Here is a 7,506-nt window from a genome sequence, read left to right on the forward strand (position 1 = left end):
GTGTATTGGGTAAATAATGAGATCAATGGGTGTTTCTAACAAGTCTCCAAGTGGTTATGATAAAGTCAAGGTGGAGATTTTTGGATTTATGACTTTTATTTAGACCGGTTGAAGGTTTGATTCAATAGTCTAGATGGTTTTCTTAACAAGTTTCCAGATGGCTAAGATAAAAGCCAAGGTAGAGATTACTGGGTTTGTTAGCTTTCATTTAGACTAATTGATGGATTGATGCAATGGTTTAGATGGGTTGATGGAGTTGATGAAAAGTTTATTAGGTGGTTGGACCAAATTGGGTCCAAACCCATGTGAAAGCATATGTCATATGAGTTGCGATCCACCACCACTAGTAGGTTTTTCCTAAGGACAGAGAGTTAGTGGGTTTTCTCTATATAAGAGAAGAAAAAAATGAGTGGAAGAGATTGGAGTTTTCCTAAGAGTTGTGAGTATTCTAATATGAGTGAAGTCTTCAAGAGTTAGGCCTTCCCAAGAAATGGTTTAGCCCACCCCCAACAGTCTCTCTTTTTAATTCCCCTTTGTTTCTTTCCTCCAATTTGTCAAACTATCCCATCTACTCTTTTGTTCATTGTCATTTATGGCATTGTTGTATATAATTTACATATATAAGCACTATATGCTATTATTATAATTATGTAAATCAAAAATGGGGGAGTAGAGTATTATATCTCACTATGTGGATATAGGTGATTTTTCAAACCACGTAAATCTCTTGCCTCTTGTGTGTGCACTTGTATAATTTTTATTTTTGTTGTTTTTGGACATACCATATAATGTGTCGCTCACCAGAGAAAATAGATCATTGCTTCCAACCCAATCCAACAAGGAGACCGCTTTGTTTGTTGGATGATTCTGTCGATTATGGTATGGACCATTAAATATAAAGTAACACTAGTTAATTTGGTAAAATACTAACTCAGCCAATCAGACCCATGGTGAGGGGTATACCACAAGAAAATAGGGTATTAGAGGCACAGTATTTATTAAAACCATTTCTAAATTCTTTAGAAATGGTGATCACAAATGCCTCTGTTCCAGTTCGATTACATGTCTCCTTCAGTGTAAAAACTAAGAGAAGAGAGACAAAAATAGATAGAAGAGAGTGCCGGAGCTATACTCCAGGGGGAGACTCTCCAATGTCAAAATCAGTGTGGAGCAATAGATGTGAGATCTAGGACCAAGACAGAGAAGAAGGGTTAGAGAGAGTTATCTTTACCTAGATCTCTTTCCTTATTTATATTAGTAGAGGGAAGTGGTAGCATGTATTCCATGCTTCAAGCGATGCCCATTGAGTCACTACCAAAGGAATAACATCTTAACTACCTGATTGCGACATTCTTCCCTTGTAAGTTCTCGTGAGAGTCCTTTTACACATGACGTAGTCCGATTGGGAAAACTCGTATGAAGGAGATGATGGTCTTTTTCTTTGGATTCTTGCCAGGTGGTGTATTCTGGTAGGCAGGGTGTTTACATGTATATCATATGCCCCCCTCCCCCATTCCTTTCAATCCAAGTGGAGTGAATGGGGTAAGATGTTATTCCAACAAGTTAGCATCGCTTGCCTTTTACTTAGTACATAATGCCCCCCATTATGTTTCATTCTAAACGAAGTAAAATGGAGTGACAGTGTGCCTTCTTGACCAAGTTTCCTTACTTATCCCTTGGCAGGAATCTAGTTGGGGTTTCAAATTATCATTAATGTGATGTGGTAGCTTCCCCGGCATTAGCTTTATGCAGATCAAAGGGTTTGAGAGAAATTCTTGACACTTCAATTCAAATCTTTTTTAAATGGCTTTTAGGCTGTGTTTGGTAGCCAAGAGAAAAAGAAAAGAAAAGAAAAAAATACAATTTTTGTACTTTTTTCCTTGGGTTTAGAATTTTTCTTTGCACTTGGTATGTCTTAACCCATGAGAAGATTCCCCTTTTCAAATTTAAAATTCCTCTTGGGAATTGTGAAATTTTCTTTTGTTCTTCCAAAACTTTTCTTGCCAAAAACACAAGAAAACATGAGAAAATATGAAAACATAATGACAAAAAATGAATGATTACACAATGATTTCCTATGTGGCTATCTCTCTCTTAAAATTCAAAAAATTTGAATTTTTTCTTTTCTTTTCTTTTCTTCTTTTGGTAACCAAATATACATACTTTTTTTATTTTCTGACCATTTCTTCTCTTTTCTTTTATTTTATAGATTCTTTTTTCTTTTCTTTTCTTCTCTTGGCTACCAAACATAGCCTTAGGGTCTTTTTAATACTTTTCTTTTGATGATGCATATCACAACTCCTCCGAACTCGTCTTCCATATTTCTCCTTCGAACTTCTTCTTTGTTCAGAGAACTTAACTGTGGATTTCTCCTTCCAGATTTCATTTTTCTCTCTTTGGTTCTTCAATAAATCTTCTTCCCTGATTTCCCAAAAAAATTCAACTTTTGAGGATGTCTAAAAAATTTTTCATAGGGTAGCGCCATGTCGATCCTAGTCTTAGTGAGAGATCTATTTCCAAGGAAGTGGTGCTTGACTGTAGGTCTGTTGAAGGTGGTATGGAGGATTCTATAGCCAATGACTCGAGGGAGAGTTACCATGCTCCATTAGAACGCACTTTGGATAAGGGAAGGATGATCGACATAGAGGGTATCATAACTGTAAAAAGGGATCCCGAAGATGAGCATTGCCGATTGAGTTCTAACACTCTTGTTGGATTGAGAGGGAGGTATAACACTACAAAGTGTGTGAGTCTGAGGTTGCCCTCGTATGACGAGAGAGCTTACAACGAGTTTGACGGAGATGTTTGCCTATATAGAGATGCATTAGGCTTCAGTTTCTCGGGACCGGATCAAGTCCTCGTACAAGAACCTAGTCTTGGGTTCTCGTATGTCTCTTTTGCTGACACATGTAATCCATTAAATTTTACTATCGGGATTACCTACAATACTACTCTCTCTCTCTCTCTCTCTCTCTCTCTCTCTTCCCACTTAAATGCATTTTATCTCTCTTCTCTATTTAATCTCATACATTAATTTTCTTTATATATATATAAAACTATTTTCTATTTTTATTTAAATTTTTATTTCTTATTTTAATTAATTGATTCTAAGAATATTTATACTAAAACCCCAAGTCCAAAATACCCTTTTGATACTCTATAGGTGGAGAAATCTTTATTTTCTTTTAACTGCAGTGATCCATTCATCATAGGCTTCATATGAATGGAAGAGGATATTGAAAAATGTATTTTGGACTTGTACTAAAACCCTATAGAAATTGTGAACCCTAGCATTATGGGTGAACCGTCCTCTATGGATGAGGAAAAGTTCTTCCTTTTTCACTTTTTTTGATTTGGTTTCATTGTATTGGTATGGTAGATGGTTTTAAGTGAGCTTTAAAACAAAAATGTTAATGAAAATTAAGAGAGAGAGAGAGAGAGAGAGAGAGAGAGAGAGAGAGAGAGGATGAACTTAAAAATAAAAAAAAGGGTAACAGATAAGGGAGTCCACTATTTTGTAGGATTAAAATAAAGCTATTTTAATGGGAAAAGAATTTTGATAAACCGTGAGGAGAGAGAGGGAGTATGGGAGAAGAGAATAGGAGAGAAAATAGGAAGATTGAGAGAGAGAGAGAGAGAGAGAGAGAGAGAGAGAGAGAATGAACTCAAGGGAAAAAAAAAGGAAAAAGGAAAGAAATAAGGGAGTCGACTATTTCGTAGGATTAAAATAAATCTATTTTGTAGGATTATAATAAACGAATGTTAAATCATAATTAAAAATAAATAAAAAGTTTGATAAACCGTGAGAAGAGAGAAGGGTATGGGAAAAGAGAATAGGAGAGAAAATAGAAAAAGGTAGGTAGTCGGTCAAAAAATTAAGAGAAATAATAAGTGGGTTATGCATGCTCACCTCTTAATTGTACGAGAATCGAAACTCAAATTCTCATACAAAGACCTGATCCGGATTCCAATTTCTCTTCCACTCCTTCATCCATCTGGGGATTCATTGTTCTCTGTTCTAGGTTAGGGATAAGCCTGGTACTATCCGTTCGCTTGTTGATTTTATTTGAAGAGGCAGTGAAAACATCTTACTTGGTTTGTTATTACACACCGGAAAAAAATCGTCTGCAATTCCAATTTCATATAATTCCGTGAAATACCACCTTCAGGGGGTGACACGTGTATTGATACCAATGCAATGGTCCAGATCTGATTTAAATACCTCTTCACTGATTTAATGTTTTATTAGTTGTACCAGATCTGGACCATTGTATTGGTATCAATACACGTATCACCGCCTGAAGGTGATATTGCACGGAATTGTACGAGATCGGAATTGCAGACGATTTCAACCCATTACACACCGTGTCAGAGTCAAGATGGTTAAATTCCCAAGTAAAGTGTATGATTAGAAAGGAAACTTTTTTTAAAAAAAACTTGCCCTCTCGCCTTCCCAAATCGTAGACAACACCTGGTCTTAGTCTCTGCACTGGATGCAAGGTGCTTGATGCTGATGAATTTGAGACCCTTGACATGATAAAAGACAATAATGATCTGATCTCGATCGCAGATTTGAAGAATGTGAATTTATCGAGTGATGCCGGCTTGAATCCAGACGGAATTTCGCCTTTTTCGGTTTTGTAAGATGTTTTCTGTTTGTTTTCTAAGTCATCTATTGTTAACACTTCTATATATCATGTCATAATGAATTAGAAACATTTTTACTAATGTCTGCATTGGGGTCTTAAGTAGCAATTTAATTAGACTACTACCACCAAACACTCTTACAAAGCTTTTATAGGATCAACTCAAACTCAAAACGATTAAGGTACACTCAAGCCTAGTGGTTTCAACAAGGATCACCACTAACACTCTAAACAAATCTCTCAACAAAATGACAAGATTTACAAACGCAATAATCAAAATGAACAGAAATGAAGCTTAATGTACAGGGTATGTCTAAATGTAACCGACCTAGTTACAAAAACCTTGTAACCTAAATTATTGTGTCCCCATTATTTTGTTATTTTGTGATTGCTTTTAAGGTCAAAAAAGTAAATTATTGTGTCCCCATTATTTTGTCATTTTATGATTGCTTTTAAGGTCAAAAAAGTAAATTACTGTGTCCCATTTATTTTGTCATTTTGTGATTGTTTTTAATGTCAAAAAAGCAAATTCAACCTCAACTTTTTGAATCGTTACTTTGATTTAATGGAAAAACGAAGGGTATTTTGAGAATGAATACACTCTTCCCAAACAATCCGAACAACCCCTCGACTTAACTGATCGTCTTCCTCGTCGCGAGTCTTTCTGTTACCTTTCCTGGTTTTTATGGCATAAAGTTTGGTAAGATCATCTCCAGTAAGTTAGGTAAAGGCTCTCTTTCTTCTCAGCATGTCTAATGTTTTTCTGGGTTTTAGGGGTTAAAACTTTTGGTGGACTTCATTTTTGTTTTTTGAAATTTAGAAAACAAAACCTCTCCCCAAAAATTCATGTATCAATTATATTGCAATAATTTCTATTGTTGTGCATTAGAGATGATGTGGGTAAGATAGTTCTAATCATGTCTCTTTTTCCCTCTTCAAAGAAATCAATTGTATTAAAAATGCTAGTGTTTTCAAGAAAGTTATAATCCAGGAAGATGAAAAATGGCAATATTGTATGCTTTTTTTTTCGTAAAGTAATATCGTAAGCTTGGTACTACTATAATGATGACATGTGAAATTTTGTAATTATAATATATTTTATAGGTTGATTCTAAAGGTTTTGGGATTGATTCTGGTCAATTCCAATTTGATTTAGATTTGGATTGATATTGGCAGCTACTAATTTGATCTTTGATTCTGTGTTTAAAATTGATTATAAGGTTTATAGGACTAGATTGTGGGTCTTAAGATTTGAGGGCGATTCTAAGGTTCTTTTTGTCCGTTTTTGATTTGATTGGATCAAAATTTATAGGAATCAATTCCAAGGATGTAGGGGACGGTATCAATGTCGGTCTCTGTCGATGCCGATTCGATACCGATCTAGATTGGATGGGATCGGTGGGTATCGGTCTATTTTACCTTTAATTTTTATAAAAGGTACTACTTTTTACCTATTTTACCCCTGAAACGATCCGAATAATCAATCCGGATCGAGGATCGGTCTCAGCCGATACGATCGTTCTCAGACCGATACTTGAAACCATGATCAGTTCGATCTCCAATTCCAAGTTTAAAATCCCTAGTTGATATGGCTAGTTCGGATCAATCCCAATTCCGATCATTATAGAATGGCATATCTAGGATTTTTGGGATTGGGCCATTGGTTTTTAGAATTTAATGTCAATTCTAGCATTTTTGTGATTGATTCAGATATGATCCAGACTGGAATCATTAGGGACCAATTTATTCTTTGATTTTGAGTTAAAATTCTGATATTAGCCGATTTGGATTAGAATTGATCATGAACTCTCCAACTCTGGAAGTTCTATAATGGTCATTTTAGAATTGGAATCACTAGACATATTGTTTTGATACTCAATTTCAAATTTAAAATCAATGGTTGAATAAACAAATTTCAATCCAAATCGACCATAGTAATACCTATCCAGGCTGTTTCAAAATGACTGATTATAAGGCTTTTGTGATTGATTTGATCCATTTTCGATGTTGGTCACTTTGATCTAGATTTTATCTAGTATTAGGCCAAATTGAAATCAAAGTTCAATTTCAATTTAGACTGATTCGGTTTTTATTGAGTTGACTTAATGGCCTCTTATAGGTAATATGTTCTCTTTTAGTAATTTTCTTAAGTTGTTATATGGTCTTTTATGGTTTCGATTCTCTTGATGCGGTCCAATTCAATTTTTTGCCGATTTGATAAAAACTCAAATCGATAAAGGTTCGTTTCACGTTTCTCTTTATTAGTCCAACCCGCTTGGACTGAAAATGTACACCCTTACTCAAAGCAATTGATCCAATCACCCAACGGTTAGGATAATTTTATTTTATTTTTCAATCCCATATTGGACTTTAGAGAGACAAGGAATTGAGATTTGAAATTCCAAACATAGTGATGAGTCTATTTGAGGATAAAATTACATTCTACCCTTTCTAAACACTTTGTCCTAAAAAGTGGTGCAGCAACTTTTAAGTTTTTAATGAGAATATAAACACATGAAATTAATTTTCGAATCTTCTTGAACCAATCATTTCTTTCACAGTATAAGACTATTTAGATAACTAAAAGTGGGTTACAAACCTTTTGTAACCTACCTAGGTTACAACTAGACAAACCCTAATGTAAAAACTCTATCAAGTGAGTACACAAATGAATAGCAAAAGTAGAGATTCACACAAGATGGGCACTAAGAAGTCTTGAAGATATTCAATTTCAAGCACTAAAGTGTCTTACCAAAGGCCCCAGCAAAGGCCTTAAATAAGTTCAAAGGGCACTCTAAAACCCTTGGTGAAAAGGTTGCATAACCGGTTAATCACTATTTTCAGCCGGTCTCTGGATGTC

This window comes from Macadamia integrifolia, chromosome 5 (genome assembly GCF_013358625.1).
Source record: "Macadamia integrifolia cultivar HAES 741 chromosome 5, SCU_Mint_v3, whole genome shotgun sequence".
NCBI lineage: Eukaryota > Viridiplantae > Streptophyta > Magnoliopsida > Proteales > Proteaceae > Macadamia > Macadamia integrifolia.